The sequence below is a fragment of the Pezoporus occidentalis genome, unplaced genomic scaffold, assembly GCF_034315485.1.
Source record: "Pezoporus occidentalis ecotype Australia unplaced genomic scaffold, CSIRO_AGI_Poc_V1 ctg11, whole genome shotgun sequence".
NCBI classification, from domain to species: domain Eukaryota; kingdom Metazoa; phylum Chordata; class Aves; order Psittaciformes; family Psittacidae; genus Pezoporus; species Pezoporus occidentalis.
The window spans coordinates 6,352,310-6,378,307 of NW_026912886.1; the positions used below are offsets into that span (position 1 = coordinate 6,352,310).

Below are 25,998 nucleotides of genomic sequence, written 5' to 3' on the forward strand. Positions count from 1 at the left end.
AGCATAGATGACTATTTCCTATGCTGAAATACAAACAAAAATGCCATTACCAAGGACAGATTGCAGAAGCAAAACCAGCATTCAGGCTTTCCAGAGCCAGTGTTGCTGTCCAGCTTTAATGCTGTATACATCCTCCTCAGGCATATGCATTTTGATTTACTGTAATATTTTTACTGCTGGTCCCCAGCCACTCCTAGAGCAGTGAATGTGAATAGCTGTTCAGTGCTTTGTTCTGTCCTCATGGCTGACACTGTGTCCAGACCCTGCTCTGGAGATAAAATAAATCATTCTCCTGTAGGCTTTCCTATGGTACAGATCACCTGGCAAATAAAATTTCAGACTAAATGATTAAGTTTGGCAGAGCTAAGTGGTATTTGAAAATGGGGTGTTAAAATAGAAAGCATCAGCATACTTAATTGAAGGCACTACCCTTCCCACCTGTCTTAAAATTCTGCCTTTGAATGTATTTAAAGTGACTTCAAATACAGCCAGCTGATTTGCCTGTTCCAGGATAGATCAGCAGGGGTAACTGAACAGCAGCAGTGTTTAAGGATAGCAAAGAACTACTGTCTAGGGATTACTTTGAATCAGACTTAAAACTCATACACATGAAAACATTTACCAGCTAATTCCTGAAGTACTTGATGAGGTAAAAATGCATGCTCTCAAATGAGTTATGGCTGGGAAAGTAGCTGTAGAACAGAGGCAGTTTTTAAGAAGATACAGGCAGACATATCCTTTGATGGGAATGCCCATTCGGTGTCATCAGAATGTAAAGATATCTTCTGTGATTGTGGCATAACGAAGATAGTCTAAACATTATCAGTAGTATGTACAGAACTGTGAAATGCCAACTATAAAGACAAAATGCCTGTTTCAAGCAAAGTTCCATAAAGAAGTGGGGAGCTTTAGTGCTGTGAACTGAGTCTGTCTGAGCCTAGCCAGAGGAGGAAGTAAATAACCCAGATCCAAAGAGACTGTAGTTTAAAAATCAGCCTTCCAAGGTCTTGCTGTTAATGGTGCAGCCTAGACAGAGCACCTATTTCTCCTTGCTCTTTGTTTGTAATAATTCACCTCTAGAGCAATATTATAGATCAGCCACTGTGAATCAATAATATTTGCATGCACTTATGTGTAATTCATGCTAAGAAGGGTAAGCCAGAGCTAATCAAGCTCAAATATCATTTGTACACTTGGCAGCTCCCTGCTAACTTTGAACAGTCCAGTACATAAAAACATAAGGATCAAAAGATCTAGAACTGAAATAGTGAGGACAGCTGATTTTTAAATGGAATGACTATAAAATTCAAGTGCCTCATGAAAGCATATAGGTTTCTACAAAGCTAAATGACAGATCTTGCTAATACCGAAATGCAGGCAGTAAATTTCCCACAACCAGCCGATAGTTGTCAGATCTCTCTGACTAACACTTTCTGAACACCTCCCATATATTTAGAAACCAAAATAATTCTTTTTCAGTACCTGGAGGAAGAACAGCTTGATGGATATCTATTATTTGTTTGATCACAAGTGAGAGCAAAGATCAGCCTCTATGCTAATCAGGGTTTTCTAGTCTGTGAAGAGATAATATTTCAGATCAGCTTGATTTATTTTAAGAACCTCACACCAGGATACCAGATACCTACATCAAGCTGCAGCTATATTTTGTTTCCTGTTTATAAAATGTGGCAGCATCAACAATGCTTTGAATAAGGGCATAAAGATGTAAAATGCATATGCAGTTATGTAGGTCCTAGATTTGAGGGGAGGGAGGTAAATTAATTGTGTCTGCATTTATCCATGGTACACTTACATGTAAAGAGCCTCTCCTTATCACTTGCAGATATTTCTAACGTATTTGTGCATAAGCTATTTAATCGTTTGTGTTGGTTTTGGCTGGGCTGGAGTTAATTTTCTTCATAGTAGGTGGTACTGGGCTATGTTTTGGATATATGCTGAGAACAGTGTTGATAACAGGGAAGTTTTAGTTACTGTTGAGCAGTGCTTACACAGTCAAGGCTTTCTCTGCTTCTCACCCCGCCCCACAGGCTGGGTGTACACAAGAAGCTGGGAGGGGATGCAGATGGGACAGCTGACCTCAACTGACCCAAGGAATGCTCTACATCATATAAAATCATGCTCAGTATATAAAGCTGGGAAGAAGGAAGGGGGATTTTCAGAGTGATGGCATTTGTCTTCCCAAGAAATCATTACACATGATGGAGCCCTGCTTCCCTGTAGATAGCTGAACACCTGCCTGACAATGGGAAGTGGAGAATGAATTCCTTGTTTTGCTTTGCTTGTGTGCGCAGCTTTTTCTTTACCTATTAAACTGTCTTTGTCTCATCCCACGAGTTTTCTTATTTTTACCCTTCCAATTCTCTTCCCCATCCCACTTGGTGGGAGTGAGCGAGTGGCTGGGTGGTGCTTAATTGCTGGCTGGGGTTAAATGATGACACCCTTCTAAACCTAATCTAAATTTGCCATCTCTCCATAGAGAACTCACAGCTTTATCTCTGTATTCCAGACCTGTCTCATTCTGCTCAAAATAAAATTGTTCTGTCTTCTTAGCATTGCCTTGTGGTTGTCTGGCCATCAGCTTGAACTGAAGGGGACTAAAAGAGAGCTTTTAATCTTTCTCTCCAAGCTGCCTCCCTGTCACATCCTTCTTCAATCACTAGGGACAACACTGCAATCCTGCTCATTACTTAGGCCAGTTGGAGTATCATACTTGTCTTGTAATGCTTTCTCTTCACAGTCACATCTAAATCGTGCGGTGTTGGCTGGGAATTTTTGTTTGTTTGTTTGTTTTAATCTTAGATATAATCCTACACACACAGCTAAAATGCTCATCCAGAGACTGTTCATCTTACATCCTGAAGTATCCTTTTAATAGGCATTGCAAATGGATTTTGCTCTGTCCATATCCATCTAGTACATTGGTGCCAACACTATTTTCCTAGCTTGTTGCTTTACCTGTATCCTTACAAGACAAATGCAGGCAGTGGAGTTTAGTTTGGGCAGCAAAGAATTCCCTTGTATCTCATTTACACCAAATAAATGAAGGCACTCTGTTTTATTTAGAACTACTTGACTAACTTCCTTCTACTAACACATCCAGAACAGTTTGCATTCACTTCCAGCACCTCTTGCTTCCTTTTACAGGCTGGCTTGTGGTGGTTCACCCCTTCTTCTTTACTTACCCAGTGTGCTTCTTTCTGTTCTTTTCATGCACGTTACATGGTCAAAAGCATTTCACAGAGCTGCTTCATTGTTCTGCTCAAATACCTAAATTGCCATCATCTATACAAAGATAAAATCATGTTCTTAGTGTATAATAAGATAAAATCATGTTCTTAGTGTATGATGCTGTCACTGATCATCCTGATAAATACTGCTTCCTGAATATCTGCCTTCACTCTGCCTGACACCACCTCAACTCTTTCCTTAGACACAGATTGTATGCTCTTTGGGGTAGGGACCATATCTGAGATACTGTTAATGGGGTAGAGCACCCACTTGTGACAATAACTATAACAAAAGCCCTGCAAACAGTATACTGGTATATATGTTCCTTGTTTAGTGTTCTGTGACTCTGGATATGCAAAACTTGCAGTCCATCATAACATGTATGACAAGTGTTAAGTTTATGCCCCATCCAAACCCCCCTACTTTGGTAGTGCTTATAGATTAATGTTTCGGCATTTGCACACTTGAACATTTTCAACATGTATGCTTAGAGGATTGTGGATACAGCAGCAATGAATAGTAAACTGAATATATAGACAGGTGGAGAGAATTTTGTTGGGAGAAAAAAACCTATCTCTATTTGTATATGTAATAGTTCTCTATTCTATGATTTTCAGTATCAGAGTAATAGCAATGATTATGAATCTCAAGAAAACATTTTTTCATTAAGGAGAGGAGAAAAGAGAGATAACTTCGATCTTTTGCCAGCATTCACTACAATATTCAACTGATCTGATCTGGGGAGAAATCCAAAATTAATACTGTCAAACTGAGCAGCAGATGTTGAAAAAGAATCAGGCACTGCAAGAAACTTGATGTGCCAATGAAAATTAGACAGACAGGAAATTCTCACTAAACAAAACTCAGCAGGTTACAGGGGCACAAAAAAAAAAACTAGCTTAGATCATCCAGCCAGTTCATTTTCATGTAACCATATTAATAGGGTTTTTGTTTTTTACTTGTTATATATATTTTTGTATAATAATAATAAAAAAATCCTCTGTAAGCTGTTTTAACCTTCTGCAAAGCACCTTTTCTCTTTTCACTGGAGTCTCAGCCAGATTGGCTTCACATTACTTGCAAGACTTTGTATTCTGTCCTCTACCTCGTCAGCATTCACTTCTCTTCAGCACCCATTGTTTGCCTTTGTATCTGGGTGTAGATAAAGAGGCATTAGTTGATTGTTTGCAAGAATATGAAATAAATTTACATTCAGCAGAGTAATGGGTTTCCTTTTCCAGAGTCTAAGCCAAGGAACAGCTGAATTTAGAAGCAGGCCTGTTTGCAGGATGGCTGCAGCATCTCAGTCTGTAAGTGGTTATGCACAGCGCAGGTACTTTTAGGGTGCAGAGTTTATGTTATCCCTAGATAGTTCAGACAAGAGCCCAAATATTGGAAAATGGAGTCTGCAGATTTGGAGATTCTTTTGCCAGCTACAGCTGCTGGGCCTCTCATTTAAGTTGTTAAAACAGATGTGATTAGGTCAAACATTTTTGAGCCAAAAGCTTGACAAACATAATAATTTGAAGACTAGAAAAGACTAATCTTCTGTGTCTTCTAACTCATCTCGTGTTTCGTCTCAGATAGCAGCTGCTGCTTTAAGTTGCACACAGCATTATTATTTTTGTTTCCCTGGTTTGACTCATTTCATTTGGAAATAGATCTCTTAGCTTGTTTTTGGCAAGCAGAATTCTGGCCCAACTGTGGATTTTTCTCTTGCTTTCACTCACTCACACATACTCTGCTTCCTTTGCTGTTTTTCCAGCTTTTTAGCTGTTCCTCCCTCTGCCATACTTCTGCAAGCTCTGGGGGCTCATGCATTAGCATCAGGCAGTATCTGTGGACTGACTGTGTCCTGGTACTTATGTACTGAGTCAGTTAACACAGTAACAAATAAAGGCATGTAAAGAGATTATTTTGTTTTCAGGGATGTGAAAAATAATAATTAAAAAAAAATATTGCACCCTGATTTGTGTGTGTGCACATGTTAGAACTGTGAGTTAATGTTACTGGAACTGCAGTTAATGTTACTGGCTTTGGACTGAATACATCTGCTGTATGTGAGCCAAGACCCTTACCAGATGGCAAACCTTTCATCTGAGTTGGATAAAGATAGGTAATCAGCAGTGTGCAGATTAACTGTTGCACTGGCAAGTTTCTGAGTTTCCCTGTACTGGTTTAACTGATCTCTTGTTTTCTTGGGTTATGGATGAGTATAGGTCAAAGTGGTGCAGATTTTGATATGCCTTTCAGAGGTGGACACAGGAATCCACATAGAACTGTTTACAGTTTTCCTTTGGTGGCAGCACAATGGAAGTTTTTAATCAGTGAGACACAAGTAGGGACCGTGCCACTACATCAATGAATGCTGAGCAGTGCAAGGGCACAGGGAGGTTTTTCTGGATAGTCTTAAATTCTTCACATATGTATTGTGCCAATAGTATCCTGCTAGCTCTATTATCTGATAATTATCCAGAAGTTTCTCTTCAGAAATTGTAATTCCATAGATTGAGCTACATGCGATTCCCTTCTTCCCAGGCCCATCAAGCCATTCCATGCAACTTAGAACAATCCTCAGACAAAACTTAACGCAAAAGGGAAGTAGAAATCACTAAAGAGAAACTAATCCCTGTGTTTAGACTCAAAGGTCTCTATGGGAATAAGGAACCAAATCCAGATCTCACTGGGTTCTGAGAAAGGTTCACCAACATTCTTTCCAGATCTTGTCCCTCCCTCTGGCTCAGGGGTAGAAAAGCAAAGGCAAACATAGCAGGGTTTGTTACAAAGCAGATACAACTCAATGGGTATTTTGCCCGTATTTTGCTTTTTATGAAGTGGAGTCCCATCTTAGTTCTACTAATATTTAACTGTCACAAAATTTTGGGCTCAGATCTGAGTTTTTAGTTTGGATGAGCCTGGAACAGCAGGTGAAAGAGATGGTATCTTGGAGCAGCTGTAGATACCCAGTGTAATGCAGGACTAAGTGGGTAATTCTGAAAACTCTGCCAGACAATCAGACTCTGTAGTTGCTGTCAAGCATGGAGAATGCCAGGGTGAGTGGATGGTATCAATACTTTCTCTGTTTTTCATTACAGGATGTTTTCCTGAATTGATTACAACCTGGTGGAGCTGCTGGGTAAGTTAATGAATTTAGTCAGGTAGGGAGAGTACTGGTGGTGGAGCAGCACAGGTTTTTATGTATCCAGCTTCAAATATCGTAACAGATCTGATTTTCCCAATCTGAGATTCAGGCCACTGAATCCAGAACAGAGCTGACTAAAAAAAGCATATATTTTGCTAAAAGTGTTGCTTTGTGTTAAGCATGTAGTTAACTGTTTTCCCAAACTGGTACTTCTCTCAGGTTTTATTAGCACTCTTAGCACCCTAAATAAGATTGGAGTAAAGAAAGCAAGCAAAATTTCTCTGACGAATATGTCAGTTAAATGTCTTTCTTTTTCCCTGAAGAAGGTTATAATGGGTTTGGTTTTTTTTCAGCTCTGCAGAGGAACTGAAGTGATACATGAGCACTTAGCAATAAACATTTTTAATGGAGACCCCTATCCCCAGCTTAATTTCTGCCCTCACTCATATTGCATTAATCAATACTAGTGATGTTCCTAGTGGTTTCATTGCACCCTGTGAACAATTTTGCTGCTTGGCATTACTGAAACGTGCCTTGAGTGTATTTTGATACTCAGATTTAATAACAGGGGATCCAATATTGATTTTAAATGGGAAATTGTATGTGTATGCACATCTCTGTTTTTCTATGCACCAGTTTCCTGTGCACTGAACAGTCATACTGCAGTCCAGCGCTGTGACTGTTACAATACTGAAAGGTTATCTGAAATGGTACAGACCATGACAGTAGTGATTAGAGGGAAGTGATTAACTGACTAGTATGACCTTGCTTCACTGCAAATTGCATGTAAGTTTTCCCCTGATGTGACATTCAGTGTTACTCACACACATGTAATTTTTACCAAGCATTCTTGGAAGTACAAGTATTCACAAAATTTAATCTGTAATACTATCTGTCAAATAATAGTATGACTCTCTGTGTGCATGGGTTCAGGTCTTAAATCTGAACTTCTGAAGCCAGTATTTCTAGTTACCCACAATTCCTTTTCTGAGCAAAATGCACCCATGGGAAAAAAGGAAAGTGGAACCTTAAACAGGCAAATGAGATCTGCAGGCTTAGAATGGGGTTTCTGCTGCTGGTATTTATAATCCTTCAAAACTGCATAGTTGAATTTAATTTTCAGTGATGTGTACTACTTTCCCATCAGCCAGAAAGAGACATATGTGCTATTCAAACCCATTTCAAGCCATTTTTAGAGGGCTTATATGGGCCATTAGGACTTCTAAGGATTTCAGCCCCTGGGAACAAACTTTGCATCTTTTTGCACTCTCACCTACACAGAACAAAGGCATTGGGCTATGCAGGAGTCCTAACTTTTAGCTGAGCTTCATCAAAACACAAGTGAAAAGTCATTTCAAAAGCTCTCTAGAAGCTATTTCAGCATTGTATTTAAGTATTTTAAGAGGTTTTCTCAAACCATACTTCTAACTGCTAACTCAAGCCACGGCACTGAAATGTTTATATGTACTCATGGTTCAAGAAAAAATATGCCGCTGACATTCACAGAAAATTCAGTCTAAATATTTCACAGGCCGATGAGTTGCAGTATTAAAAGAAAGATTAGGGGTTCTTGAGTTTAGAGGTAGCCAAAATAAGGAACAAAATGAAAGTGGCTGGTCAACTTTAATTTTTAATGGTTCATAAATTTCCAGGCAATAAATACACTTTTCTTTTAATTTACAGCAGATTATTCCTTGGCATGTGGGACATGAAGGCTTCTACAAATGCTCTTACAGTAACTTTCCATTTCCATCAAACAATGTACTTCTGTTGGGACACTTTCATACAGTCCTCCACGGACCTGCTCACCAATACACACCGTCTCAATACACCCTTTGAGTAGGTCAAGAAAATATCACTGCCTTTCTTCTCCCACTACAGGGTGACATGAGAGCAGACAAGGAGCACTGTACTGAAGCTGATGATCTATCACAGAAGTATGGCCTTAGACCTTCTGTTTTCTATGTAGGTTAACAGAAACCTCTTCTTGCAGGTAACTGCCTTTTTATGTAAGAGAATTTTCTATTATTTTGTAACAAAACCAGATATTCGAAAGCTATATCTACATAAATACAGACTGCTTTTATAAACATCCTTAAATTAAAATACATCCTTAAATTAAAAAACCTTGCATTTATTAAGCATGTTTCTAGTTACCAAAGCTTTCTGTGATTTTTCTCAGCCACAAGCCTTTAGCAAAAAAGATGATAGCCATAATATGTGTACGTCCATCATATGGATAAAGTGTTTGTATTCAATTTAAAACCTATTTTAAAAATGACTGCACAATGAGGGTGCATAAATCACTGGAGTTTTTGGTATCATGCTACACATATCCAAGATTTGTAAAGGGGTTACATTCAGTATTCATAAAATTAAAAAAACCTTATTATATCACAACAGCTCTACTACGATGAAGATAAAGAGCTTTGTCTTGAGGAATATGTACAGTTGCATATTTTTATATAGACAGAGAGGATGATATTAATCTGTAGACTTTTGGATAATGCATAATGCAGACTGTCTTCCATGGCATTGAATTCTGACATTTTTCATAACACATATAGAGCAAGCCATATGTATCTGGGGGTTCTAGGTAACACTTGCTCTGTATTTGCTACTGTTGAGTTGTTGCAGCAGCAGGAGCTGCCACTGAGAGAGGTTTGGGTATGTCTGTCCATGCTGGACAGCCAGCCTGTCATGTGGCTTGGGTCTATGTACCCAAGACACTCTGATGGCTGATCACACAGACATGACCAGTATTTTATTGGAACCTATAAAAATAAAAGAGTTAAACTCTTCTCCACAAGTCCTGTGAATTGCAAAAAGGTCTAACGTGTCATTCCTGCAAGTGAATTTGGGCATAGGGAAACATCTCCTAACACTCAGAGGCTTCTAACATCACTTTGGATAAATGATTCTCTGGCATGGCGGAAGAAGAGATCTTTCTGCAATTTGACTTAGGGATGAAATTAGAGCACTCTCGATGTCTTTTGTAGTTTCTGTTCTGTGAGTTCCAGCCCAAGAAAGACAAGCTGGAGTACAGTGGCATGCATGGAGGGCCTATCTCGTCTCCCTTTCCTCTTCTTCACTCCTAGCTCTGCAAAATCATGTTTAGTTGGTTAGATGTGTATGTACACAGTCAGAAAAGGGGTAGAAAAGGATTTTGGCCCTCATGGTATAAAACATGGCTCATGGTAGTGAAGAGGAGAGTAGCATATGTAACAAGACTGATCATCAGGAGGCAAAGCAAATTATTACTGCTTTGCTTGAAACTTGAGTCAGCAGAGCACATCCAGAGAGCAGTCGCTGGTCTGCTGCCAATGGTAAAACAGGCCCCAGTTGGGGTCACCTTTTCCCCCAGACCCAGAAGCACATAGAAGAGGTGACCCTGTCTGGGAGCTCAAGGGATCACAGAGCATCTGCTCTCCTGCACACCATCTGGGCTGGGGAAGCGCTAATCAGACTGGAGCCGGCACATTGGCTGCTTGCACCAGGCTCAGGTTGGTGAAGACGTCACTGCAGCCCTTCCTTCACCTCGCTGAAGTGTCCTGGCCCTGTGAGCACATAAGGCACAGTCAGAGGAGCACTTCTGTTCCTATTTTATCTGTATAAATCATGGCTGTGCTGCTGGGCAGATCTGTGGTAAATGGTAACCTGCTTGATCCTGCTCGGTTATCAGGCGGGCCCTGCTGCCCTAAGGCAGGCCCTGGCCTGGCTCAGCTGCCTCAGGAAAGACTTCCAGCCCCTCAGGTGATGTTGATGACAGCGCTACAATGAGCTGCAAGACAACTTCTCCAGAGGTGAAGCAGCCCTGGCAGGTGATCCATGCTCTGTGAGACAGAACAAACCTCCCCCCTCCGGGGATGTGGGGTTCAGTCAGTGCCTCTCGGTGCTTTCCTCAGGCTGAGGCAGGGGCTGGGTTTGAAGACTGTCCTCTGAGCTGTACCTGCGGGTCACTCCTGCTTTCCCATCACCTCACTGGGCCTTAGTGGCAGGCACCCTCTCTCTTCTGTAAGGCTCTCATGGGCTCTACCAGGAGGACATAGTGACCTGCAGGCCCATAGTGTCAGGAAAGTGTGAGGCTCCCTGTGGATCCTGAAGCCGGTGAAGTGCTGTTTCACCCCAAGGACATGTATCCTTATGGCCCCTTCTCCCCAGAGAGGTCCCTGGCAGAGCACAGGCCTGAGGTGGCACAGAGACCTCCCCTCACCATCACCTCCTGTAGGGCCAGCAGTGTCCCTTCCCATCTGGTGGGGAAGGAAGGAATAAAAGCTGCCCTTTAGCCTGCCACAGCAGCGGATCGTGGAGAACCTCTCCCAGTGTTGCGACCACGTTGCGTTGCAGACTGTCCCTCTGCCCCTCAGCCCCGCAGCTTGGCTACGTGGTGCAGGCAGCCTCATCCATCAGGGACTGTGCCAGTCACGTTTCCTTGCAAGAGTTGGCCAACTGAGAACACCCAACACAGACAAATGAGGTGTTTCAACAGCAAAAAGAAAAATTCAGGGCAAGAACACAGTGTTAAACCCCAGGAATTTGTGGGGGTTTCAGTGAATGAAGAACAGGCCAAATCTGCAGCAAAACAATGCGCATTCGTTGCCACACTGCTTTGCCTCTGCTTTGCCAGCATCTGGTATAACAAAATACTGTGGAATAAGATGTCCTGGCAGCCTTTCCATCCACACACTGAGCATCCTCACATTTCATAAGCTCCAAACACCTCTAAATATTTAGCTGCTTACACAAAGTACTTGACTTCAAGAAATGAACTTCTGCTGTCATTGGCACTATCAAAAAAGAATGGGAAAACTCAGACTCTACACAGGTAAAATTTGAGTTATTAACCTACTGGTTATGTTTCTCAGGATGAAGAAGCAGCATGAATTACAACTGATTCCTTTTTTTTGCAGCCTTACCCTTGGCAATATCACTATCTGCTGACCATCAGTATAAAAATCTATCCCAGCAAGGCTAGGCTGGGATCTTTCAGGATTTCATGCAAATTAAATGAATGTAATTCTTGGTGTGATGCTATTATCTCACATCCATTCTTTGTGTTATATACCTTCTAATTTTCCTAGCAAGTCCTCCTGTTATTTAGTATGAACTAGTTTTCTTGCTGTAATCTGAGATGATGGCTACCTTGTACCTAATTTGTGGGTGGCTTTTGTTCCCCCTTTTTATTTCTTGATGCCAGGGGGACTAGTGTTTGTTAACAATATTTTTTTATAAATCTCTTTCTTTTCAATCCCACAGCATGCAATTCCTATGACTGCTGTGTCATTCCTCTCCCTTAGGTTTCTTGGTAACAAAATTCAAGTGATAATTTTTCTTGATGAATAGTAAATTCACAATTGTTTATTGAGGAGATCAAACTACTTCCAGTTTCAGGTTGAATTCAGAGAATAGTTTAGGCCAGAAACTGGTTAGCATATAGAAAAGCTGAAATGTTTTAAAAGAAGAATTTGGAGATTTTCAGTTTAGGTTTTTGTTGAAAAATTGACCCAACTCAAAGACTAAACAAAGTTTTAAGTCAGTGCAAAAGATTCCATACTAGGGCTAATGGAATGTTTCATAAGGACCACAGAAAATTGTTCCATGCACCCTCATACACAAAATAAGGTAAGAATTTGACCAGACCCCATTTTGGAGGGAAGGTGCTATACATGAAAGCAAAACAGAGAAGTCACCAGCGCTTGTAATTCCTGTTTACCAGGTGTTGTGACTGGGGAGAGGAGGAGGGTCTCTTTTAAAAAGTACCTCCTTAGTCTGTCATTGTCTAGTGGGGTATTACCCAGAGACAGTTGGCCTTGCATCACCTCCCTCACACAGTGATTTCCCTCTGCCTTTCCAGCTATTTTTCAAACCCAGCATGCAGCATTTGTTATCTCACATGTATTACTGGTGTCACTATAGGGTCAGCATATTTATCCGTATAACACACCTGACTTAATGTCTGAGAGATCGGGTAAGTCTATTAATACTGTATTGCAAAATATACTGTACTTGTTCTCAGCAGTTTTGTATGTTTGAAGACATTTACACTGGAGCAAAATCAGGATAAAATGAAACTGAGACTGTGAAGTTGGTCAGTGTTTTAGTCTTTCCCTCCGGATAAAGATCCTTAGTGGTATAATGTGGCTGCAATCCATTAGAGTCCAGCTACATGGGTATTATGTTAAAGTATATTGCAGTCAGTGGTGTGATGCTGTTATGCTCTAGTGGAGGATCTGGTCTGGTTTTTGCCATCATTTGCTCTGCTGAGCTGAGTAAATATGGCAATTTCTTGGATTGTCAGTAAGAAGGTCACTTTTACTCTTCAATTCCTTCTCGCCCACTCTAATACAATCATTCAGTTCCAACTTCCAAACTTTTTCTCTTTAGATTTGACTTTATGGCCAATGCAGGTTAAAACAAAAATCACCAATACATGTAAAATGTGTACGTGTGCTCATGGAAGACAAAGGCACTGCTGTTCCTGCTGCCAGCAGCAAACAAGGGATGCTGCTGCTGCTGCCTTTGGCTTCCTAGTCCAGATGCATGTGTCTCATGTGTAGTCCAATAAAGAGCTATCTTCAGATCAAGACGTAACTTGCAGACAAGACCAAACCTTATGTCTCTCCATGAAGAGCCACATATTCTCTTCAAGGCTCCTTGTATGACATTGAGTTGTCTCAGTATAGGTGTTTTGTGAGCCCTAGGTGGAAATGTTTGGCCTCCAACTTTTATCCCAGAAATGTGTGGATTTCCCCTGGGTCTTGCGCTGTGTCTGCTAGTTACATCCAGATGTTTTGAATACTCTAGGACTGTCCTGGGTTCAGCAGTATCACACAGTATCACAGTATGCTAGAGATTGGAAGGGACCTCAAAAGATCATCTAGTCCAATCCCCCTGCTGGAGCAGGAACACCTAGATAATGTTACACAGGAATGTGTCCAGGCGGGCTTTGAATGTCTCCAGGGAAGGAGACTCCACAACCTCCCTGGGCAGCCTGTTCCAGTGTTCCGTCACCCTCACTGAGAAGAAGTTTCTTCTCAAGTTTAAGTGGAACCTCTTGTGTTCCAGTTTGTACCCATTACCCCTTGTCCTATCATTGTTTGCCACTGAGTAGAGCCTGGCTCCATCCTCGTGACACTCCCCCTTTATATATTTATAGACACTAATAAGGTCACCCCTCAGTCTCCTCTTCTCCAAACTGTAGAGACCCAGCTCCCTCAGTCTTTCCTCATAAGGGAGATGCTTCACTCCCTTAATCATCTTTGTTGCCCTGCGCTGGACTCTCTCCAGCAGCTCCCTGTCCTTCTTGAACTGAGGGGCCCAGAACTGGACACAGTATTCCAGATGGGGTCTCACCAGGGCAGAGTAGAGGGGAAGGAGGACCTCTCTCGACCTACTAACCACCCCCCTTCTAATACACCCCAGGATGCCATTGGCCTTCTTAGCCACAAGGGCACAGTGTTGGCTCATGGTCATCCTGTCGTCCACTAGGACCCCCAGGTCCCTCTCCCCTACACTGCTCTCTAGTAGAAGTCATTTTTCTCTTTCTTAGTAGCTGGTGCAGCTCTGTGGTTTTTACTTTGGGCCTGGGAACAGTGCTGATAACACCAATGTTTGTAGTTACTGCTCAAATGTTTACGCTGACCAAGGACTTTGTGAGCCTCATGCTCTGCCAGGGAGGAGGGGAAGCCAGGAGGAAGCAGAGACAGGATGCCTGACCCAAACTGATCAAAGAAGTATTCCATACCACAGCACATCATGCCCAGGATGTAACTGAGTTACCCGGAAGGGCTAGGTCCCTGTGGGGTTGAACTAGGTATCAGTCAGTACTTGGTTGGGCAGGGTGGGGTGAGTTGTCGGTCAGCTGGTGGTGAGTTGTTGCATTCTCTTCCCTTGTTATTTCTCTTATCATTATTATTACTGGTGGTAGCAGCAGTGATTTGTGTTATACCTTAGTTACTAAACTGTTCTTATCTCAACCCGTGGAGTTGCATTCTTTCGATTCTCCTTCCCATCCCTCCAGGAGCAGGGGGAGGGCAAGAAGGGCGGGGAGTGAGTGAACGAGCTGTGTGGCTGGGTTTAAACCATGACAAGGACATATAAATGACACTTCTAGTTGGGTTTGGTTTGTTGGTTTTTTTTCCTTAAATTAAGTCTTTATGTTCTTGCAGGTTTTGGTACAATATACTGTCAGCTGTCTGCAATAGTCCTATCATCTTCACAGGTGCATGCAATCGTTCTTGCTCCTGACTTCAAAGCCCATGTGCTCTGCAGCATCCCACTGCATTTTCCCTCACTCCCTTCACATTCTATACAGAATTGCAGGATGCTTTGCAATCTCCATCTGGCTAGCACAGAGGAGGAGCATGGCAGAGTTAATCCGTTTCCTTCACTCCTTATTGAGCAATTAGGCAACTAAAAATGATCTTGTTTATAGATACTCAAAGAGGCTGTAACTCACTTGGTCTTGTAATAAATTTACATCCATCAGGATGGAGCCAGGGGCAAGTCTGGAGTTTCATCAGTGGCTGATTTGTAGCTTCACTCTTGGGATAGGAACAAAATTTTTAAAGTTCCCAATACTGGAGCACTTTGTTTAAATTCCTGGTCACAAAAAATTGAACTGGCTTTAAAAAGTGAGTCTGAAAGTGAAATTCCTCACTATAGCATCCATCCTTAATAAAAATGGGATAATTACCAGACTGTTACAATTTACCCAGCATGCCTCTGTTAGGCTGTGCCTTTAAATTTGCAGAGACAAGTAGCTGTGCTTCTCAAAGGGTTGCTACAAAGCTGGTTTCAGCACTGCTGCTTCAGTTTGGTAAGACTTTTTAGCTCTTGTTATGAAATTTTCTGTTTGAGGTGAAAGTTGATCTCTTCTTACATGGTATTCCTAAGAAGATTTGGCTTACCAGGTAGCAACTAATGAATGAGTTATAAATAGCTGTGTATATTGTTGTTGCAGTTTTTAAAGTTTCACCCCATAAAGAAGTCTTCTCTAGAATTATTGTTTTGAATGTCTCCTAGCAAATGCTGACTGTGTATGGTGTGTTTTAATCCTTTGCACTTTTAGTAGAAGACCTCAAATTGATCTGTTGGCTAGAAAGTGGGTTTAGTATCCAATTTGAAGCAGCTGCTTATTCAACTCTGGGACAAGAACAGTAATGACTGAAGGTTGTTATCAGTTGATTGTTACTGAGTGGTTTAAACGAAATGAGGTTTTGGAGTATTAGTCAATTTTTCTATGGACTGTTTTCCATGTAACACTTGGCACCCTTGTTGGCCTTCGCTAGTGAAGTGTTCAATGTACCATAGAAAATCAAGCTCTTGTGTCAGGTGTGAGGTATATTGGCAGGATCAAGGGAGAGGGAGGCATAGGGGAGAGCTGTGTTATTTTTGCTTGTATCTTATTTGTTGTTTCTATGCCTAAAGTCTTTTAGCAACCTTAAAGCATCACTCACAAAGACTACATTAATGTAAGGTATTTACAAACTGAAGAAAGTCCGCTTCCAGAGTTGTTTTGGACGTGTTATTAATGGTTATATATGTAAATAAATCAGGAAGCAACCAAAAGAACAAGAAGATTAGCTGATTTCCATTTAATTGAAAGTATCACTAAAAAGGGGGAGGCGGCATAGTTATTGAAGAGAAAAGGGTCAAATAGATAAAAAAATAATGGTAGTTGCAAGCTGCCACGAAACACTACAGAACGAAGAAAATTGCTTTTTTTAATCTTTAGTTTGTTTGGCTGTTTTATTGTGTTTATAATGAATCACGCAGAAATACAAGTGAGAAAACAATAGCAAAGACCTGCGGTGAAATACTGTGGAGATTTATAGTGGTGTGGAAATGCACAAGTGCTCAAATACATTGTCCCATTTTGATTGAAGGTTCATGTCTACAACCTGGTTTATCTCCTTGCATCTCATGCCACTGGATTTAAGTCTGCAGAATATAAAAATGACTGTGCATTTTGCTCGAGCACACTTGCAATCCATCTTGTAAAATAAAAAACAAGCCACCGCAACCTCTCAGCTATGGGAATATTCAACAGTCTCATTAATTTTCAGAAGTCTCCAGTGGGACATCATTTTCTTTTATCTTCTCACAAATAGCCTATAGAATTATATGCATCTTGTGCTGGTTTGGTATTGAGTGTGCTATAGTTATCTATTATTTAACATTTTGGCCAAGGTTTGGTTTAATGAACAATTCATCTTTTGCTCTACATTTGTTCCCTTGTGATTAATGAAGGTTACCAGCCTATGACTGCAAAGTGCCATGGGTTCTCTCCTTTACCTAATCCTATTTAAGTGCATTTTGGTCTTATTTTTTCTAGTCTTTCCTTTGAGCTAATAATTTTTCTCACAGGTGCTAAGTAATGTCTTCTGGTTACATATTGCTATGCTAGTGTCCATAGGGAGGCTACAAAGCTCACTGATGCTGTCATACCCTGTATTTATTGTTAGGAATTCTGGTAATACAAAGTGAGGTCAAAGGGGCTACAGCTTTTAGTTTATATTTACAGAGATTCTACTGGCTTTTGTGATTTATTGACTTTTGTGATCAGTTTGACAAATGAAGACATACTGGAATCATACAAGAAATAATGATATTTTCAGTTTCATCATGAACCTTTGCTAGTGTTAAGATGCTGTATAATAGTCTGTGGTTCAGCTATTCCCCAGTTCCCACAGGAGAAAATAATTAGTGTTTTAAGAATAACTTCAGGCTCTTTTTTAATGGACTATGGGAAGTATATTTGCTTAAGTTTCATAGCTCAGAATTTTCAAAGGATTTGACAGAATAAAATAGACTATGCCCATATAAAACAACATCTACAGTGAGTAATTCCTAATGTGTGAAGAATGGTGATGTGTAGTGGTTTTAGGGGGGGAAGGAGGAGTTTAAGTGCAGATGTGGGTTTTTGGGTTTATTTGGTTTTGTCTAAGTAAGTGGGGCTTTTTGCTCCCTTTGATAGAGTTCCCCAGTTACCTCAGTCCCAATATGTACTCTGCTCTTGTGAAACCCCACCTAGAGTGCTGAGTTCAGCCCTGGGGCCCACAGCACAAGGGGGACATGGATCTGCTTGAGCAAGTCTAGAAGAGGCCACACAAATGCTCAGAGGGCTGCAGCACCTCTGCTATGGGGACAGACTAAGAGAGCTGGGCTTCTTCAGTGTGGAGAAGAGAAGGCTTCAGGAAGACCTCAGAGCAGTTTCCAGTACCTAAAGGGGCCAACAAAGAATCTGGAGAGGGACTTTTTACAAAGGCATGTAGTGATAGGACAAGGGGAAATGGCTTTAAGCTGAAAGAGAGGAGATTTACATTAGACATCAGGAAGAAATTCTTTACTGATGGTAGTGAAGCACTGGCACAGGTTGCCCAGAGAAGCTGTGGATGCCCCATCTCTTGAAGTGTTTAAGGGCAGGTTGGACGGGACTTTGAGCAATGTGGTCTAGTGGCAGGGTGGGGTGGAACTATATGATCTTTAAGGTCCCTTCCAACTCTGTTTGCTGAGTTTCTGTTTGCTGCTGCGCAGGAGATTTCCATGAGATTGTTATGTAGGTTTTTCCTCTTCGAGAATGGAATATCAAGCTGGGACTAAGCTGTAAAAACAATGTTTAAGTCCAGTTAAGGCAGATTTCACTTATGGCTTATTGGTTACATTGTAGGAAAGACATGTCCAGCTTGTACTTCTCGAGAGTGAGCTTGTGCATCTCACTTAAAATGAATGAAACTTCTTTGATCTGTGCATATTGGGAACTGGGCCTGTGCCCACAGGTCTTGATGAGTCTGACACTGTGAATCAGCTGCACAGAGCAAGGAGGAGTTAATCTTCATATCATTAGTGGCCAGTGTCACTTTGCAGAGTCCAGAAATGACGGGGAGTGATCGTGTGACCGTTGCATGCAATACAATGACTGGGAGACTTGTAGTACTTTGCCATTTGTTTTCCATTCCTTGTTTTTATATCAACACAACCCCAACACATGCACATGCAAACACGTGCACACACATGCAGTGTATGCCTGTTTTACGAAACTGTAGGAAAATTACAGTTGTGGTTTAAAAGCAGGTGGAAATGCATGTATCCACACCATCATCTGTTAGGAAGATGGAAGTTCCATTCTTTTCATTTTATCAGTAAACTTTTACTCTCTCTCTCTCTCCTTTGAACAGTTTTGGGGTTTTGTTTTTTTCTTTTTTTTTTTAATAATAATCTCATGCCACTGTGTGAGATGATGTTCAGTGCAGCATAGACTGTTCTAATGGCTGATTTCAATAATAAAAGACAACAGGAGACTAAAAGGTGCAGTGCAGGAAGCTGGGAAACACATTCCTTTCCCCAGAGGGTGTACTTAGCTTTGTGCCTTTGATCACTTGAGAAGTATCATTAGAGTACAAAATGGCAGGCACTAGGGAACATTACAGCAATTATAATGTGATAGTTTAAAAAAAAATATCAAAAGAAGTTTGAACTTATTTGGAAGTTTACTCCCATGAAGGACTGATCACAGCTGAAGGATAAGATGTTCTAATAGATAAAATACAGACGCTCTACTGGGACTTTTCTTCAGATATTGACTCCCAAGTTAGCTCTGGTGCAGAACAGTCTGTACAGAACAGACTATATTTACAAGTTCAATAAATCTAATCTGGGTACACACTTTATCATTACTTACACTTTGTACTGCACTAGCACCTGCAAGCCCTTGTTGCTCACCTAGTTCTCACTGTGCTAAGAACTGTACAAACATAGAACAAAATAAACCCAGGCCATGGAACAAGAAAAGTCTCAGAAAGGCTTTAGACAATGAGGCTGCAACATAGTTGCTGGCACTTGGAAAATCAAAGTATTTGTTGAATATCTTGCAGATCACTATACAAATATTGTTGTAGCTTACTGCATATTGTTATGAAGTGGGTTTGTATTTTATTTCTTAGTTCTTAAAGAACAGAGGAATTTAAATGACAGTGTTTTATCAAGTTTTTTAGTAGCACCTTGCCAATAGAGAGCCAGACTTTGCTTTGTGACATTAAGGAAACCACTTTTTTGGTCAGAGGAACTGCTGTTGTTTGGGACAGCAGGCCAGATGAGATACCATTTGTATATATTTCTGCTGTCCAAAGCCTTGGGAATAAAGCTTACAGAAAAGACTATTTCCACTTTCTTCTTCTCTATAGGACCAATGGTGAATCATGCCAGTTCTAGCAGCTAGGGACGTGTGTGTTTGTATGTGTGAACAGGAACATGAGCTAGAGATTTTCACACAACTTCAAGCATTAACTTCAGTGTTTTGAAAGCATACTGTATGGTGTTCAGTAAAAATGCTAGGTGACTAATAGAGCAAAATGCAAGACTTCAATGTAAAACAAGAAGACTGCAGACTCAGAGATCTCCTCTGCTTCATATTTAAACTGCCTAAATAAAACCAGCGCAAGTACTGCACAAAATCCACTAATAAGCACAGCTTTTAAATATGCCTTTTACTACCCCGTCACAAGCTGTATTGATCGTGCTCACATGCAACAGCCTTAACATAAAATACAGTAGGTAAAAAGAGAAATAACCTAATTCGTGTGTGCGGGGGGAGTATTAAAGTTCCAGTTGAACACTTATAGAACAAATCTTGTGGTAATGTGGCAAAAGAACTTCAAACAAACTGTCTTATCATCATCAACAACAACCAAAACAGGCAGCCCCCATAGCCTTGGCATTTCAATTTTCTGCTAATTTTCTCTTGTTTGCATCAGATGTGTTGCCTATTTTCCTTAGTTCATGGGTGTCTTGCTGTGACAGGAGCTTGGAGAGCAGTAGGCGCAGCCCATTTTCATAAATGGCAATTACAATGAAAAAGGAAAATGTAATAAAATGATCCAGATTCCACAAATTATTCCATAAAAACTGAGTTAAAATTGTTTTTCCTTTTACTGGTCCTCCACCCTGCCCCTTTCTTTTTGCAGCAATTTAAACGTTATGTGGTTTGTGGCATATATAGATAGCTACATAACACTTATCTCCTGGCTTACTTTATATGACTGAGAAGACTTCCTGCTGTAGAAATAGCATTTTGTAGGGAAGAGCTGTCTTTGAGTAGTGATACTCTGTCTGGATGAAAGGCCAGAGGCGTATGTAAACCTTTTGTGCTGACACCAAGGACTATTTCAGCTTTTGTTATTTTTCTTTGTAATTCTTAGTGGTAAATGCGTATAGCTGGTTGGTATATAATAAATTTTAAAAGGGCATGTTTTACTGAATAGAGAAAAAGTGAAGAAGAGGCCATTAGATATGGAGCACAATAAGCACCAGGCAAAGGAGCAGGAGACTACTATGTTTTCTGAGGCAATGGGTTTTCCAAACCTCTATTGTAATGGCAAGTCACTTGATTCTCTTGGCTTTGTTTCTGTTTTTTTTTGTAAATGGAATATAATTCCTTTCTTTGCTTTTGGTAGTGGGAACCTATGTGTGCCATAGGTTGTGAGTATGTCTTATTCATTTATTTATGTGTTCTCATTTGTCTGAGGTCTGCAGAGGTCTTTGAACACAGAGCTTCAATTTTGGTGTCTATCTTACCATATGTTTCAGTGGTGAATTAACTGCCTCCATATATTTATGGGCCTAGTACTAAATGATTTGCCCAAAGAGACATACAAAAATACAGTGAGCTAAGTCTCCAAGTTATTATCTCCTAACTGAAAGACTGGATCACCACTCCCAATATTACACTAAGTCTTAATTCAGGTTTTGTAAACCTCTTAGGAGCACAGCTTTATGAGTACGAAATGCTATTAGACAGTCTTTTGTGTGACAGAGAGCACCAGTGAAACTAGTCCAAGAAAGGTAAAGAAAAGATATGCTGCAGTGTTGCCTGTACAAAAATCCAGTTTATTTCAACCTGAATTATTTTCATGTGAATTCACTTCCCCTACCACATTTTTCTGGCCATGAGAACTTGGGCCAAAGTAGTCTAATAGTTTCCCTCAATACAGAAAACATATCCTTTGACATTGCACCTGCTACATTGGAATAATTAAAAGAAAAAGGAATTGAAGCTCAGGACTGTTTTCAGAGTACCAGAACAGAGCCAAATAAAAGAGACCATGGGAAAAGCCTTCAAAACCAGAGATCATAGGAAAACGGGAACCAACAACAAACATACCCACAACCTTTGGAAGGTGGAGAGGGCGTAATCCTAAATCTTGGGAAAGATGTTTTTCCTCAGCATTTCCTACTTGTATATAATTTGCCATAACCTGTGCTTTGAAAACAGTTTCAGTCTTTCAGAACAAATACTCCAGGATGCCTTCTGTGGCAGGCTACAATATGAAAAATTGATAGGAAAAAATCCTAAGCACAATTGATGCTACCTTGATTCTTTAAATATACTCTGTCTTTAAACCTAATGTGCTGTTCTTCAATATATGGAACTGTTTGATATAGGCTGCTGCAGATTCTCATTTGGAGTACATCAACACTGCCTGATTTCATGCAGGAATGCTCATTTGTAGTAACTGCAGATAGGTACTTCACTATGCAGAGATGAAATTGTGGGATGCAATTCAACCCTGGAGTGGTATTTTTCAACACTTTACATTTTGGGAGTTATCGAAAGAGTGAACAGTCATAGAGAGAAAACCAATTAGAAAAGTGAGATTCAGGTATGAATGCCCCATTTCACACTGCAGCATTGTCTCATTCCTGTCTATTGCTCTAAGGAAAACTGAGTGACTTCAAGGTCACTTCATTACATGTAGTATATAGACTCCAGATTAAATGCTGGATAGCAGTTTCAGACAGATTGGAGAATGTACCAGTCTGCCAGTTGTGCCTTGTCCTCTTCCAAGTTTAGTGTCATTGAGAACAGTTTAGCTTCATTTATAAAAGGCTTTGAAATAGATCACATTGCAGTTCACTTCCAAAGTTCCAGCATCTGCCTGGAGTGATCTTCATGCCCATACTTGCCTCTTGGATTTGCTTTTGTCAGCAATGTTGAAGTTAATGTTGTCAGCATCATCATAAAATAAAAAGTAGTGGCAACAATTCTTCATTATACTTTGTAATTTAAACTTGGCTGTCTTTAATAGCCTGCATCACTAACCGTAGAACAAAATATGTTCCTGGTATCACATGTGAGGCTTTGACTAATAGCTGTAATGGCAGAAAGAATTCTGACTCTGAAATGAGGTGCTTGTGGTGGGAGCTCTGCCAACATACCAAATTGAGCGGGAGGTCTGAATGCAGTGTAAACTGGTGTTCCGTATGCTTAAGAGACTTTTGGAATCAGCCCAGCCTACATATGGTTCTGTTGGCAAGATCTCGAAGAGAAAGGAAGATATTGTCCTCACCCTACCTAACATACCTCCCACTCATTTGAAATGCTCATTTGCAAATGGAGAGCATTCAAACCTGAGAATGATAATGGCACAAACCCAATATAGATACAGCTGGATAGCAGACAAAAAAAAAAAAAAAGTAGATTTTAAACCAGAAAAGGTATGGATGAAAGGCACTGGTAAAAACAAAATCTGAAATGTTCTCTTTCCACAATCTGTGGAGTAGCACAATAACTCTTGCTATTGTACAAAGGTGCACAGACTTCATTAGCCAGCCCATGGAACTGTAGTTTGCTGGAAGATGTTGTAGTGAACAAAACATTCAATATCATCTTCCACTGCTTATCTGTGATTGCAGGGAAAAAGCTATAGTACAAAATGGTCCAAGTTAAGGCAATAAAGAGGATAAAAAACATATAGAGAGGATTTTAAGCATGTATCAGAGAAGAAATGTGAGAGAAAGAATCCCTGGATAGAGGGATTTTGAGAGATTAAGAAGCAGAGTTCTGGATAGGGGAAGAAATGATGGAGCAAGCTTATTAAGTAAACAGGTTCTCCACTGGGCTGTCATCTGTGTCATAAAGCAGGTGTAAACATTTTCTCCTCCCTCCTTTTGAGTTAATTCTCTTGTCTCCAAACATATTCTTTTCCTTTTCTTCAGTACCACCATTCTCAGCTGCTTCAGTTATGTGAATGCCAGGCATGCAGAGATGCATACTCTGGTGTTGCACTGAAATACCCCGCTTTCCCCTTCACTCTACGGAGCAAGTCTGCATGTAAAAGAGCTGTGGGATAATGGTGGGTAGAGCTTTAATGTATAATGCTATCTTGCCACAAGTGGCACAGATCAGCCACACAAACATCCTTGATTAAATTGCAAAGCAAGAGCTAAGCTGGAATGGCATTTACTCCATATCTATTCCCAGACAGTCCCCACTGAATGCTTTTGCCCTTCCAAATGTTTCTGAAAAACTAGGTTTTTGGCAAGTGGTAGACAGGTCTTCTATGGGCCTGGCCTATCACACACTGTTGACACTTGCCTGATACCACTGGTGCAGGTGGCTAGGAAGGAATTAATGGCTCTCAACTCACTCCAGATACCTTTATCACTGATACATACAAGAACTGGATTGCTTCTCCTCCTCCTCTGCTGCACTACTGCCCTGCTGATGATCCCTAGAGGGATTGTAGGAAGCTTTCCAGTACATCTGGTTTGCAGCACAAACCTTTCTGCTCTTAAATATATTCTCTGAGGCTTTTCACTGCTGAATGCAATTGTATTTCCACTCTCAGCAATGATGTTCCTGCCACAGAGAAGTTCCATTATGTGCTCTTGCTCCCTGCTTATTCTTGTGCCTTGTACCCATCACAAAGTCTTTTTCCCCTGCCTTCTTTACCTTACAATAGTTGCCATTGGTAGGAGTTTGATAAAGTTTGAAAAGTTCGGCTATAAGTTCTCCTTAGTAACCCTCAAACCTTCAAGTCACCTACCCCTTCTTTCCTACATGTCTCTGCAACTGATAGGTGGTTAGATAGCAAGTGTGGAAAGTTTCACCACACAGCTTGAATTTCACAAGCTTTGGTCTTTTAATGGTAATTTTTGGTAAATTTATATGAATACCTTCTATTTCTGTTGAAAAGCATCAAAATATGTAATTTATTAAAAAAAAAAAAAAACAACAAACAAAGAACAAATAAAAACACAGCAAAAACAAAAACCAACCAACCAAAACAAAAACCAAATGAACTCTGTCTTGGAGGCAATGGATATTTTGAGAAGAACTTTTAGTACAAAATTTGATTAACACATGAAGAGATCCCAACAGAGGGCAATTCCAATTATGAAAGGACTTCAAACAGTGTTGTCCTTACACTGTGAAACTTGTGTGTTTGATATCTCTTTAAAATTCATGTGACACCCACCACATCAGTTTCTTGGGCATCACGGTAACTGCTATCACCACAGCTCTCCTACGAAATGAAGCTATTGCCATAGCCTAAGTGGCAATGTAAGGCACAAAATGATCAAGGGGGAGGTCTGTAAATCCAGTGAGTTTCCTTTAGATTTCATTGGTGTGGGGAATAGAGTGATCCTCCACTCACCCTGAAAACACTTACACTGTCTAGCCTTACTGATACGAATAGCTGTGCTGGAAGTGTGATTCAGAGTAATAACATTTAATGTGTACGTATGTGTTTATGGCACCGGGCCTTGTGCCAGAAGTGCTTGCGGAGGGTGTTGCATTGTGTAAACCACCTTCAAAAACACTTAAATTTTCTTTTAACAGCTGGAATGAAATGACCAAAGCTGTATTTACTTGAAATGACTCAAAAATAGTTGTTTGACTGCTCTCATTTTCTGTGAATAATCTTTTATTTTCTTTTTCTTTTTTCCTGTTTATCTATCTCCCCTGCCACTGGACTGAAATAAATAAAAGATGGTGTGATTAAAAGGGCTGTGAGAAAGCAGAGAGGTACTTACTTCTGTGAGGTTACTGCAATCAGCAGCAAATCTGGCATGGAGCCATCTCTAGTGCGATTGCTGTTGCTTTGTTTGAATTTTTATTTTTATTTTTTCATACTTCTAACATTTGGGGTGTTAGAGAAACTCTTGGGAGTTGGATTCTTGAGACTGGCCTCTTATGAAGATGGGAGTGTGTGTGTATATATATATATATGCATATGTATGCATACACACATGCACACACAGATATCTTACATGAAGTCCTCCTGCTCGCCACTACCTCTTTCCTCTTTATACTTTGCCCTTGTTTATCCTTTTCTTCAGAAAAACAAAAATGAAACCATTTGGAGCTTCATAACTCTTCCACTCAAAAGCAGAAGGCTTTGGCCTGCTGTTCCTCCTCCTCCCCACTGCCTGAGACTTCCCATTCTGGGAGTGAGACATGCAAACATATGTCACACAAAAGCAGCATAAATACCATATGCAAACAGATTCTTCTGTGTGGGTAGCAAGTACAAATTCCAGCTTCTGGCACCAAAAAAAACACTGCCCCAGTCCTCTGGAAAATTCTAAGAAGAAAAATTGCACCAGGTGAGGGTAATATCCAATAAAATGCAGCTCTGTCAGGTTTGTAATGTGAGTAGCACTGAGGGATTCCTGTGGAGTTTGGGGGTTTTCAAGCCTCCTGAACCACCACTGAATTTCACAAGGTCTGCAAAAAGAGTTCAAATCCATGCTATATTTTTCTTCCTCTTTCCCTGAACTTACAAACCCTCGTGGTTTCCAAGGACAATTCAATGTAAAAGGAA

At 40.5% G+C, this 25,998-nt stretch overlaps 1 long non-coding RNA gene across 2 annotated transcripts in view; it reads left to right on the plus strand.

Annotated features, from left to right (window-relative positions):
• LOC134168723 (uncharacterized) overlaps nucleotides 1–25,998 on the plus strand; it is a 369,372-nt gene that overhangs the window by 204,228 nt on the left and 139,146 nt on the right. For both annotated transcript variants that reach the window (XR_009966646.1, XR_009966645.1), the window contains 2 exons: nucleotides 6,345–6,385; nucleotides 8,273–8,384. This is a non-coding gene — a long non-coding RNA (uncharacterized LOC134168723). The remainder of the gene's footprint in view (nucleotides 1–6,344; nucleotides 6,386–8,272; nucleotides 8,385–25,998) is intronic.